Raw genomic sequence first — 13,834 nt, 5'->3', positions numbered from 1 at the left:
AGCAACATTTTTGATCTCATGGTTTCTGGATATCAAGAATCTGTGAGCAGCTCAGCTGGGTGGCTCGAGGCCTCTCGCAAGGCTGCAGTCAAGTTGTAAGCCAGAAATCTGAAGACTTATCTGGGCCTGAGGCTCTGATTCCAAGATGAGTGTCCTCATCAAGTGGCAGCCAGCTTCCCCTAGAGCAGGTGATCCAAGAGAGCAAGGCGGAGACCACAATATCTTTTATGACCCAGCCTCAGAAGTCACATTTGTCATTTCTGCAAAATCCTATTGGTTACATAGGTGAGTCCTATTTACTGTGAGAGGAGAGTTCACAGAAGTGACAGGAGACAAAATCAGGGTGGAGGGGCAACTTGGAGGCTGACTACCATATGTCCCTACCCTCCTGGAGTTATTCTGATGCAAGTAGCCCTCAAAGAAATACTGGATGGGAAAGAGTAAAGGTCAACAGAGGAAAGAAAATCAAACAGAAGGTGGACCTCAGTGCCAAATAGGACTGAGAAATCAAGATAAGGTTGAGAAGAGGCCAGTGGATCTGGCCTCTGGTATATCAGTCTTGACCTTCTCAACTCAGAAGCAGCACTTCTAGAGAAACACAACTCTTTTTATGCAACTCATGGTGAGAAATATATTTTACTTCATTGCCTGGTACACAATGCACTCGTATATAGAAACAAATGTTTCATGAATTAATACCTATTTCTACTGCATGAGAAGCACTCATATTTCTTATTGTAGTCTGGTCTATTTCTCTAAAAAAATGCTAGTCAAGACCCACTAAACTGATTTTGTTGGTCGTTAAAGCATCTGACCTGAAGCTTGAAAACGCAGTCTCAATAGGATTGGATAACAGTGAAGATGATGGTGATGACAAAAACAAATACGTTTTGAGTATATACACTTTGCACTAAATGTAATACCATGAATTATCTTATTCATAACAACTCTATACTATAGTACGATTATCATAATTTTAGATGAAAAAGTTTAGTACTTAAGTAGCTTTCTCAAGGACAGTGGTGCTCGAGAGCTAAACCACCAAGGGCCAACGTATTGGGAAGATGGGAGTCACCTGAGCATGGCTGTAAGGTGAGAGGAAGGAGTTGGAAAAAGAGAGAAGAGTCGAGATAGGGGATGCAGGTTGGAGCAGTGGCCTGGGGGAGGATGGGGGGGGGCAGGATCAGGGTACGGGGAAAGTTGGCTTTGGCAAGGGATGGGGACAATTTCTGCTCTGGGTCAGAAAGGAAGAGGAAAATGGGTGAAGGTCCAGAGGAAGGGGAAGGTGATGAAGCTTGCTTTGATAACACTTGATATTGTCTAAAACGTAGGGGCTGAGAACAGGAACAAAGAGTGAGCGGGCCAAGTTTGGGCATTGAGTCAAGTAAGAAAGATTGGAAATCATCGCTGCAGGAGGTGCATATACACAAAGAGAATGATTGATGCTCACCCATGGGGGCTCAGCTGTGGTTAGATACTGAATTTTAGGTGCAGCCAACCATTTATTTCATTCATTCAACAAATACTTGCCAAGTGCCTACAACATGCCAGGCACCATGCCAGGCACTGGAGAAACATTAGTGAATGATAGTGACAAAAACAGGCAAGCCCATTCTCTCATGGAACTTAACTGGTGGAGGTCTTTGTTAATCCCAGAGCTGCCAAGTGTAGCCCTGCAATGGACACATACCACCAAGGAGAGGAGCTGGTGCTCTAAAATGGCTATGAGAGGGCATGGCAGGGGATTTCATCTGGTCAGGAAGGTCAGGGAAGGCGTGCCTCAAACCAAGACTTGAAGAAGGAGCACCAATCCATACAGAAGGGAGAACGGCTCATAACTTTGCCCTGAACTGGACCATGCAGAGTCCCAGGCAGGCAGACAAAGGCACCTTTGTAAGGTTCCCGTGGACAGAAGTGTTTGCTGAGCACACAGACAAAGCCACCCATGGTTGTCGAGATTCTACTCCAGCCCTGTGCGTGGGTGGCTTTGAGTGAAAAGACACCATATGATATCCACAGTAGGATAAGCCTGCTGGATGTGGCGGCTGGAATTTTTGTGGGCTGAGGGTTCCTACCCTGCTGATGACATCAGTAAAGAAGTCAATGCACAGGACTTCCCTGGTGGTGCAGTGGTTAAGAATCCGCCTGCCACTGCAGGGGACATGGGTTTGAGCCCTGGTCTGGGAAGATCCCACATGCCGCGGAGCAACTAAGCCTGTGCACCACAACTACTGAGCCTGCGCTCTAGAGCCCGCAAGCCACAACTACTGAGCCTGCATGCCACAACTACTGAAGCCCATGTGCCTAGAGCCTGTGCTCCACAACGAGGGAAGATACCACAATGAGAAGCCTGTGCACCGCAACGAAGAGTAGCCCCCGCTCGCTGCAACTAGAGAAAGCCCGTGCACAGCAATGAAGACCCAACACAGCCAAAAATAAATAAATAAATAAATAAATAATTTTTTTAAAAAAAGAAGTCAATGCACAACATTACTGATACACTACATGCAGAGTCAGCACTCACAGCAAACCATCCATCATCAGACTTGTACTGTAGAGCTATCTCCCCTCACTTAGACCTTTCGGAAAAACAAATTTCCTTTGAAGTTAAAAATGCCAGGCTCAATTTTAGCAAAACAGAAAAAGATAAAACTTTAAAAACCCCACACATTTTTTAAAGTTTCAGCAAAGCACATTCTTTAAAAAAATTTAATATAATATCTATATTATGTTGAGGATGAAGAAGAAATTCCAAATTGGGTAAGTTATTAAGTGTGACTATTTTTGCAAATTTCCATTGGAAAAGCCTCTTCCTATGTTTAACTTTACAAATTATTTGTGATAAAATTTCAAAAGTAAATAACGTTATGGCACAGTTTTGTGTTCCTGTGTCACTGCTGAGTGATCCAGTAACTGCATCCCGTTATCACACTGTGGAAGTGAACTCCCTTTCGGCTCTCAAAGTACTTATTTTAAGTCCTTCTTTCCTTCATAAGAATTGGTTGATTACCATCTCCTGCTTTTAATTGCATTAAGGTTACAAATGTGAAAAACATCAGAATGCTAAGATGAAGCAAAACTAGAAATGTTTAAAATCCTGTCCTGCTCTCTGGTCCCCACGTGGTTCTCTCTGACTATAATTATGTTGCACTTGCTCAGAAGGGCATACAATGTAGAGGTTAGGGTGAGGGCCAGGGTTCTGATTCTGGCTCCACTGCTAGCTAGCTTCCTGATCTTCTGATTCTCTCTCTGTGCCCCAAGAAAAAACACTCCTTACTTCACTTCATTGTGGTAGAGTTTACACATAAAGCACTTACAGCAACACTCCAACGCTCCAACTTAATATGGGTCAGCCCTCGTTTCTACACATATCTACTCTCATACACATGGAATATTTGCATGGCGGGTAAATGATTGTTTCCATGGGAAGTTAACTTTCATATTTTCAGGTCCTTATCCCACTATCTTCTTCTTTTTTTTTTTTTAAAGAAGTTTATAAGCTACAAGTTTCATTCTTAGAACAGCATTAACATAAGTTTTTCATTCACTGCCGTGGGTGTCCCCATAAAAAATTTTTTTTCACTGTTTTGTGGGTCTGGTATTTTTAATGAGTTCATATCTCATAGGCACATGTACAGAGTGGCCTATTCTGTATTCTCAGATACTGTTGCTTTGGGGCATCGTATTCTTGTGCAGTAAGGAAAAAGTGGGGGTGGGGCGTGAAATAACTGAATTCCTGTGAAATTCTACTGCAAAGCTAAAATCTGAAACTTAATAATTTAACCTATCATCCAGCCATTGAAGAAAAAACCTTTTGACCCAATTATTATCTTTTTAGAAAAGGTAATTTCAAAGCAATACATTTTTTAATTATCTAGTGTCAGGTGTACAGCATCATAATTCGAAATTTGTATACACTACAAAGTGATCACATCCGTCACCATAAAATTGACCCCTTTCACCCCTTCTGCCCACCCCATAATCCCCTTCCCCTCTGGTAACCACTGATCTGTTCTCTGTATCTATGAGTTTGTTCGTTTGTTTTGTTTTGCTTTGTTTTGGATACCACAGATGAGTGAAATCATATGGTATTTGTCTTTTTCCTTCTGACTTATTTCACTTAGCATGATACTCTCCAGGTCCATCCATGTTGTCACAAATGGCAAGATTTCATTCCTTTTTATGGCTGAGTAGTAGTCCATTGGGTATACATACCACGTTTTCTTTATCCATTCATCCATGGATGGACACTTAGGCTGCTTTCATATCTTGACTATTGTTAATAATGCTGCAATGAACATAGGAGTGCATATATGTTTTTGAATTATTGTTTTCATTTTCTTTGAATAAATCCCCAGAGTGGAATTGCTGGATTGTATGGTAGTTTTCTTAATTTTTTGAAGAATCTCTAAAATGTTTTCCATCGTGGCTGCACCAGTTTACATTCCCATCAACACATCCTCTCCAACACTTGCTATTTCTTGTCTTTTTGATACTAACCATTCTAACTGGTGTGAGGCGATATCTCATTGTGGTTTTGATTTGCATGTCCATAATAATCAGTACTGATGAACATCTTTTCATGTGCTTATTGGCCATCTGTATGTCTTCTTTGGATATGTCTCTATTCAGTGTCTCTGCCCATTTTTTAATTGGATTGTTTCATTGTTGTTGAGTTTTATGAGTTCTTTATATATTTTGGATATTAACCCTTATCAGATACATGATTTGCAAATATTTTCTCCCATTTAGTAGGTTGTCTTTTTGTTTTGATAATTGTTTCCTTCACTGTGCAGAAGCTTTTTAGTTTGATGTAGTCCCATTTGTTTATTTTTACTGTTGTTTCTCTTGCCCTTGGAGTCCAGTCCACAGGAACATTGTTAAGACTGATGACAATGAGGTTACTGCCTATGTTTCCTGCTAGGAATTTTACTGTTTTAGGCCTACATTTAAGTCTTTAATTCAATTTGAGTTGATTTTTGTGTTTGGTGTAAGACAGTAGTCTAGTTTCATTCTTTTCCATGTGGCAATCCAGTTTTCTCAACACCACTTATCAAAGAGACTGTCCTTTCTCCATTGTATGTTCTTTGCACCTCTGTCATAAATTAACTGTTCTTATATGTTGGTGTGTTACTTCAGGGCTATCAATTCTGTTCCACTCATCAGTGGTGTCTGTTTTTGTGCCAGTATCATACTGTTTTGATTACTATAGCTTTGTAGTATAGCTTGAAATCAGGGAGCATGATACCTCCAGCTTTGTTCTTCTTTCTCAAGATTGTTTTGGCCATTCAGGATCTTTTCTGTTTCTGCACAAACTTTAGAATTATTTGTTCTAGTTTTGTGAAATATGCCATTGGAATTTTGATAGGGATTGCATTGAATCTATAGATTGCTTTGGGTAGTATGGACATTTTAACAATATTAATTCTTCCAATCCATGAGCACAGTGTATCTTTCCATTCATTTGTGTCTTCTTAAATTTCTTTCATCAGTGTCTCATAGTTTTCAGTGTACAGGTATTTCACCTCCTTGGTTAAATTTCTTCCTAGGTATTTTATCCTTATTGCTACAATTTAAATGGGGTTTCTTAAATTATCTTTCTGATAGAAATGCCACAGATTTCTCTATATTGATTTTGTATCCTGAAACTTAGCTGAATTCATTTATTAGTTCAATGAGTTTTTTGGTAGAATCTTTAGGGTTTTCTATATATGCATCATATCATCTGCAAATAATAGATATGTTCTTGCTTCTTTCTCTTTCTGATTTGGATGACTTTTATTTATTTTCTTGCCTAATTGCTGTGGCTAGGACTTTCAACATTATGTGAATAAAATTGGTAGAGTGGACATCCATCCTTGTCTTGTTCCTGATCTTAGAGGAAAAGCTTATCAGCTTTTTCATCATTGAATATGATGTTATCTCTGGGTTTGTCATATATGGCCTTTGTTGTTGAGGTACGTTCCCTCCATACACATTTTGTTGAGAGTTTTTATCATAAACAGATGTTATTATTTTATCAAATACTTTTTTCTGCATCTATTGAGATGATCGTATAATTTTTATCTTTCATTTATTAATGTGGTGTATCATGTTGATCGATTTGCCAGATGTTGAATCACCCTTGTATCTCTGGAAGAAATCCCACTTGATCATGGGGTGTATGATCCTTTTAATGTATTATTGAATTTGGTTTTCCTCCTATTTTGTTGAGGATTTTTCCATCTATACTTATCAAGGATATTGGCTGTAATTTTTGTTGTGTGTGTGTGGATGCCCTTATCTGGTTTGTATCAGGTAATGCTGCCTTATAAGTGAGTGTGGAAAGCATTCCCTCCTCTTTGATTTTTTTTTGGAAGAGTTGACAAGGATAAGTATTAAATCTTTGAATGTTTGGAAAAAACTCACCAGGGAAGCTGTCCTGGTCCTGAATTTTGTTTGTTGGGAGGTTTTTGACTACTGTAATCAGTCTTTTCGGTTTTATATTTCTTTCATGATTCAATCTTGGTAGATTGCATGTTTCTAGGAATTGGTCCCTTTTTTTCTATGCTGTCCAATTTTTTTGGTGTATAATTGTTCATAGTATTCTCTTATGATCCTTTGTATTTCTGCAGTAGCAACTGCAATTTCTCCTCTTTCATTTCTGATTTTATTTATTTGAGCCCTTTCTCTTTTTTCTTGGTTAGTCTAACAAAAGGCTTTTCAATATTTTTTATCTTCTATTTTCTATTTTTTTTTAATCTTCTCAAAGAACCAGATCTTAGTTTCACTGATCTCTTGTCTCTTTAGTATTTATTTCATTTATTTCTGCTCTGATCTGCTCCTTCCTTCTACTGACTTTGGGCTTCATTTGTTCTTCCTTTTCCAGTTACTTTAGGTGTAAAGTTAGATTGTTTATTTGAGAGGTTTTTTTGTTTGTTTGTTTGTTTCTTGAGGTAGGCCTGTAATGCTATGTACTTATCTCTTCAACTGCTTTTGCTGCATTCCATAGATTTTGGTACATTGTATCTCTGTTTTCATTCGTCTCCAGGTATTTTTCAATTTCTCCTTTGATTTCTTCAATGACTCACTGGTTGTTTAATCTCTACATTTTTGTGGTTTTTCCAGTTTTCTTCTTGTAATTGATTTCTAGTTTCATAGTGGTCATTGTGGTCAGACTAATTATTAACTAATTATTATAATTTTAGTTAATTTTACTACTTTTGTCTTTCAACCTTTATACCTGCTTTATAAGTGGTTGATCTACTATCTTTCCTGTATATTTACCTTTCTAGTGAGATTTTTACTTTTGTATGTTTTCTTATTATTAATTAGTGCCTTTTCTTTCCAGCTTAGAGAATTTCCTTTAACATTTCTTGTAGGGCCAGTTTAGTGGTGATGAACACCTTTAGCGTTTGTTTATCTGGAAAACTCTTAATCTCTTCTTCAATTCTGAATGATAACCTTGTCAGGTTGAGGATTCTTGGCTGGAAATTTTTTCTTTTCAGCACCTTGATTATGTCATGCCACTCCCTTCTGGCCCATAAAATTTCTGTTGAAAATTCTACTAACAGCTTTATGGGGTTTCCCTTATACATTATAAGTTGTTTTTCTCTTGCTGCCTTTAAGATTCTCTCTTTACCTTTAACTTTTACCATTTTAACTATAATGTGTCTTGGTGTGGTTCTCTTTGGGCTCATCTTACTTGGAACTCTCTGGACTTCCTGGACCTGGATATCTATTTCATTCCCTAGATTAGGGAAGTTTTCAACCATTATTTCTTCAAATTATTTTTCTGGCCCTTCCTCTCTGTCTTCTCTTTCTGAGATCACTCTAATGCAAATGTTATTCCACCTGATGTTGGACCCGAGGTACTCAAGTATCTTCACTTTCTAAAATTCTTTTTCATTTTCCTGCTCTGGGTGATTTTCATTGCTTTGTCTTCCAGCTCATTGATTCATCCTTCTACTTCATCTGGTCTGCTGTTGAACCCCTCAAGTATAATTTTCAGTTCAGTTATAACTTCTGTTTGGTACTTTCTTATATTTTCTATTGCTTTGTTGAAGTTATTGCTGTGTTCATTCATTATTCTTCCCAGTTTGGTGGGCATTTTTATGATCATTACTTTGAACTATTTATCAGGTAGGTTGCTTATCTTCATTTCATTAATGTCTTTTGCTGGGGATTTGTCTTGTTCTTTGGTTTGGAACGTATTCCTCTGTCTCCTCATTTTGTCTGACTACCTGTGTTTGTGTATATGTATCAGGCAAAACACCTACTTCTCAGTCTTGAAGGAGTGTTCTCGTGTAGGAGATGACCCTTGGGGCCCAGAAGCACAGTCTTCCCTGAACACCAGAGCCAGGTGCTCAAGGGGAGGCCCTCGTGTGGGCTGCATGCACACACCAGCTGTGGTGGGGTCTCAGCTGCTGTGTGGAAAAGGCAGGGCCCTGGGGTGCTCACCTGACTTGGTTGCAGCATGGCCACTGCATGGGGAAGGCAGGACACAGTGCATTCGCCCAGCCCAGTTGTGGTGCAGCTGCTGTGCAGGGTGGGCAAGGCCCTCACCCAGCTGGGTTGTATTGTGGGGTGGGTAGAGCATGCCCTCCAGTGCTATCAGGCTAGAGGGAGGGTGCCAAAAATGGCATTCACCAGCTCTTCACCAGCAAGTTAGGATGAGATTGTAAAAAAGATGTCCACCAGCACTTCCATCCCCAAGAAAGTACCAGCAGGTTCCTACCTCTCTGGCAGCTACTGTAAATCAGTAAGTGGGTCTCCCTCACTATGGTCTAGGTGCTCTTTGCCATTTTTGCCCTTTCTGCTGCTTTTGCCCTGGATCTCACTGCAAATGGGTCTGCATGTAAGCCCTTTAAGAGCGGGTTCACTGTTCCCTATAGTTTTATGGTTCTCCTGGACTTAATCCCCACTGATTTGTGGGGCTCGTCTTTTCAGTGTTGGACCCAAAGGTCAGGGTGCCTCACATGGGGCTCAATCCCTTCATTCCTTGAGGGAAAGTTCTATATCTTTGGGATCCCTCCCAACTGTGGGTCACTGCTTCTGGGGTGGGGACCTGGGTGAGACACTCTGCTTCTCTGTCTCAATGCATCTTTTTTATCTTTTGTTGTCAAGGCACTGTTTATCTAGTTCTCAGGTCCTTTTCAAAGGAAAATCATCCATATGTTGCTGTAAGTTTGTTGTGTCCATGGGAGGAGTTGAGTTCAGGGTCTTCCTATACCGCCATCTTAAACCCTTCTACTCAAAGCAATAAATTTACATAAAATAAAAATTACCTAGACATTGAAAGCTTTCACTTGCAACATGAATGTTGAGGAACCTCAATTATCTAGAGTAGTGTTGTCCAATAGAAATATACCGTGATATATACTTACGTATATATAATTTTAAATTGACTAATAGCCACATTAAAACAAATAACATGTGAAATTAACTTTGATAATATGTTTTATTTAGTCCACTGTGTTTAAAATGCCATCTCAACAAGTGACCAATATTATAAAAAGTGTTGAGATATTTAACTTTTTTTTATAGTAAGTTTTTAAAATCAGTGTGTATTTTATACTTATAACACATGACAATTGGAACTACCCATGTTCAAATGCTCATACCCATGTGTGGCTGCCAGCTGCTATATTGGATGGAGAAACTCTAGTTTATTTCTCCCCTTTGGCCCATCCAAGAACTAGTTGCTTTGTGCCAAGAAATCAAATTTGAAGTCACTACCACTAACAGTCATTCTAAGTAAGGGCCCACTAACAGTCATTCTGAATAAGGGCCCAAAACACATGTCTATTCCATAAGTCAATTCAGATTGTGAGGTTAGAGCACATTTTGCCATATTTTCCAAGTCTCCAACAAATGCAGAAAAGAGGCCCATGTCCTCATTTGGCAGAAGGTCTAAATTCTGAGGCCTCCAGTGAAATACACTGAGGATTTTTCTGCCAAATAAAAAGGAGGCTGATTGTTCCTAGTATCAAGGGAATGCTTGGCAGCTGAACATTTACAAAACATCTCTTTCATCTGCCTGATGGAAGAGCTGACATAGGCTTCCCAGCTAGTCATTCTCCCAGGGATCTTGATCAGATGCTAACAATGCAGGTGAGAGCACCTGTCCTGCTTGGGCAGCTATGCTTTAAGCAGGAGCCTCGTCACCAGGTCCCTCAAAAGATAAGGTTTCTCTTCCCAGTTTCATCAGCCTCTTCCAGACATTCTGTTTGCTGCTCTGTGCCATAGTCACTTTTATTACAGCTTCTTTCACCTATTTTCCAAAATCACTGTTTTCAGGTCACCTAGACTGAGACCTCTTGTCACTGGCCACTCACCATCTTTCCCAGGCCCCTGGGGTAGAAACCCACTTTCTCCAGATCGAGTCCACCTTCAGGTCATGGTTCCTTGACTTCTGCAGTTGTACCTTGAATCCATCCCTCCCTCTCTCCCCTTGCCAATGTCTGGTTTACACTCTCACTTCCTTCTTGCTTGCCCCATTACTGAACCAATTTCTTAATTGGCCCCCGTTCTCCATGTCCCTCCCCATACTTCCTCATCTCAATTTACCTTCTACCTTGCTGCCATGTGAGCTTTTCTAAAATAGAACTAAATAAACAATCGGGTCACTTTTTGGTTTCAAGACTTTTATTGACTCACTGTTGTCTACATAGTGGATTTTAACCCTTTTTTATAAGCAGAGGAAGCCCCAACTTTTTTCAATAACGTGTTACCAAGAACCCCAGGATAGAAAACAGATAAAATCTGAGCTGCTCTGAGCTGCTCTGGGTGAAGCAGGGACAGACGCCTCAGAGGCTGCCCTAAAGTCCTCTAGCCCCACCTCCTCTGGGCTCCCGGCAGCTTCAAGGAATCCTGAAGCACTTCTGGACACAGCTGGAACCCTACTGCCATGGGAAAGCCTGTGCTCCTTGGCCTAGCATTCAGGGCCCAATGGAATCAGGGTCCCAGCCCACCTTTTGGTGCCATTCACCCGTCACTGCCTGCACACATACCCCAAGTCCCCGCTACACAAACCACACATGACCCCACATGCCAGGCATTTCTGAGGCTTCACACTGTGGCCACACAGTGTCCTCTGCCGGGTGTGTCCTCCTGCTCATCCCTGTAATGGCAGATCCTAGTTGCCTTCCCAGGTTTAGCACCATCATTCTATGTGAACTCTTCCTTATGAACAACGTGGATGAACTTCCGTTATAAACTAATCCCTCCCTCCTCTAGGATACTGCTGAATTACTGTCTAACAACCACTTACCACATCTGTTACCTGGATTGTTTTCTCCTAGCAATATTGTGGGCAAGGGCCTTTGATTATTTTTTCTAATCCTGGCCCAGATTTCAATAAATGTTTGTGGCATCATGAAGTTAAGACTGTGTCCCCTCTATCATCAACAGAGGTGAGTGAGCTATTCTCAATTCCATGAGGAATTCTGAGAACCTTCAGGGCAAGAAAGAGGCCAAAGAGCCCTGAATTGGGAACCTGGCTTGCTCCACACTATGTCTTTCTTTCTTTCTTTCTTTCTCTCTCTCTCTTTCTTTCTTCCCTTCTTCCTTTCTTCCTTCCTTCCTTCCTTTCTTCCTCTCTTTCTTTCTTTCTTTATAATTGAAGTATAGTTGATTTACAATGTTGTGTTAATTTCTGCTGTACAGCAAAGTGATTCAGTTACATACATATATACATTCTTTTTTCAAAAATATTCTTTTCCATTATGGTTTATCATAGGATACTGAATATAGTTCTCTGTACTATACAGTAGGACCTTGTTGTTTTTCCATTTTATATGTAATAGCTTACATCTGCCAAACTAGGTCTTTAAATTCAGCCCTACGCTGCTATGGTTTTAATGCTCTTGGAATAATGATAATGATCACTCTAGTGACTAATTTTTATAAGGCAGCAACCACATGCCAAGCACTGCTGTAAGCATTTTTCAGGGATTAACTCATTTTTGTTTTGCAGAATGAAGGCTGCAGGAGTTACTAAATTGAACTCCTCTTTCTAGTTGCATTGGGGACTGAATGAGATCTTACAGATCATCTCCTGCAGCAATGAAGAAACCACCAGAGTCACCAGACAGAGAATAAGATGACCACTTCAGGTGATTCAGCAGGTGGCAGAGCTGCCTGGTGGCAGGTCTCCTGGCTCTTGGGTGGCTCTACTTTCGCCCACACAGCACTGCTTCTCTGTAACAGGAAATGGCCTGATACCAGCCAGAGCCACATATAGATGTACAAAATGTTTTACAAAGCTTCCGCAAAGGCATATGACATTCAGGTATCAGCACAACTCAGTGCATGCCCAAATATTTCCTCACTTAAATGATTCCATTTCAAATTTGATTTATTTTATGTAAAAGTTGCCTCCTAGTAAAAATTATAATCACTAAATAATTTCTCTAACAATGGTATGAGTTGCACCAATAGAAACCTAGGGTAGAAACAACCTCCTGTCCTCAGCTATAGACGTGCTAATGACTGCATGTGAGATCCCATCCAGGCAGAGTGGGCTCCTGGGGAGGCCTCAGTCACTCTGGTTAAGGCTGCCTACCACATGGCTTCAAGGACATGGCTGTCATGACCCTCGGATATATACTGATCATAATTTTTTGTAAAGCATGTCATCTTAGTCAGCTGAGGCTGCTCTAACAAAACACCATAGACTGGGTGGCTTAAACAACAGACATTTATTTCTCACAGTTCTGTAGGCTGGGAAGTGCTAGGTGAAAATGCAAGCGCATTCAGTTCTTGGTGACGGCCCGCTTCCGGGCTTACAAACAGCCACCTTCTGTTTGGGATCTCACATGGCAGAGAGCAGAAGTTCTGGTCCCTTCCTCTAATCCCATCATGGAGGCCCCACCTTCATGACCTCATCTAAACCTAATCACCTCCCAAAGGCCCCACCTCCAAATACCATCACACTGGGGTTTAGGGCTTCAACATACGAATTGGGAAGAACACAAACTTTCGGTCCATAACACATGTCTCAATTCAAAGTACATTTCCTGAAAGGCAGCATGATATGGAAAGACAAGTGAACCTGAAGTCAAAACTTCCACCATTGACCAACTGATCTTTGGGGAATCAGTTAATATGGCCAGTCTCAGATTTGTCTTAAGGAAATGTTATCAGTTCTACTGGCCCTGCCTAGCTGGGTCACTGTGAAACTTCAAGGAGATGTGGGTGAAGAGGATTGGGATCAGTAAATATTTAATTTTCTTCTTTAAGGATTGACCATATTTGGAGAATGTTATCCAGAACTGTTTCCTCATTACATCTCAGAGAAAGGAAGTGACTTAGCCATGATCCACAGTCCAGGAAGAACACAACAGAACCTGGGCATCGCCCCTCCCTAGCACTCTATACTTTACCTAAACTGTTTTAGGATAACATTAATTCCATTCTTCTTCTCTAGGAATGTGTAGAAACTTTTGTAAACCCATATATTAAACCTTACAATTTGTAATTGAAGGCTAGAAGGACATCAAAATAATGTTTATTGAATGCATTAAGGCACTAAGCTCTTCATACATAGTTTCATCTGACCCTCAGGGCAGCCCAACAGTGCTATTGTCACGGCCCCTCTTCCAGTCCACTGTTCCAGAATTTGAGGGTCAGGAGAGTTAAGTAACTAGCCCAAGACCACACAAGTGGAAAGTGGCAGAGGAGATTCAAACTCAAGTTTGCATGACCAAATTCAGTGCTTTTCCCATTAGCCCTGGGTGCCTCAACGAGAAAAAATAATCTCACAAAACTGGAGAAAAAGGAAAACAACAATAACAATGTGATTTCGGCATGCTGTCCACTGATGTTATTTCAGAAATGTGCACTCAACATTCAT

General features: G+C 40.5%; 1 protein-coding gene across 1 annotated transcript in view; it reads left to right on the top strand.

Annotated features, from left to right (window-relative positions):
* The window catches only part of LOC118882073 (potassium/sodium hyperpolarization-activated cyclic nucleotide-gated channel 2-like), a 51,540-nt gene that overhangs the window by 11,755 nt on the left and 25,951 nt on the right, over nt 1–13,834 (top strand). The gene's annotated exons all lie outside the window — the stretch shown is intronic.

The sequence above is a fragment of the Balaenoptera musculus genome, chromosome 1, assembly GCF_009873245.2.
Source record: "Balaenoptera musculus isolate JJ_BM4_2016_0621 chromosome 1, mBalMus1.pri.v3, whole genome shotgun sequence".
Lineage (NCBI taxonomy): Eukaryota > Metazoa > Chordata > Mammalia > Artiodactyla > Balaenopteridae > Balaenoptera > Balaenoptera musculus.
Note: the sequence above shows the minus strand (reverse complement) of the source record. Positions and strands in the feature narration are given on the sequence as shown.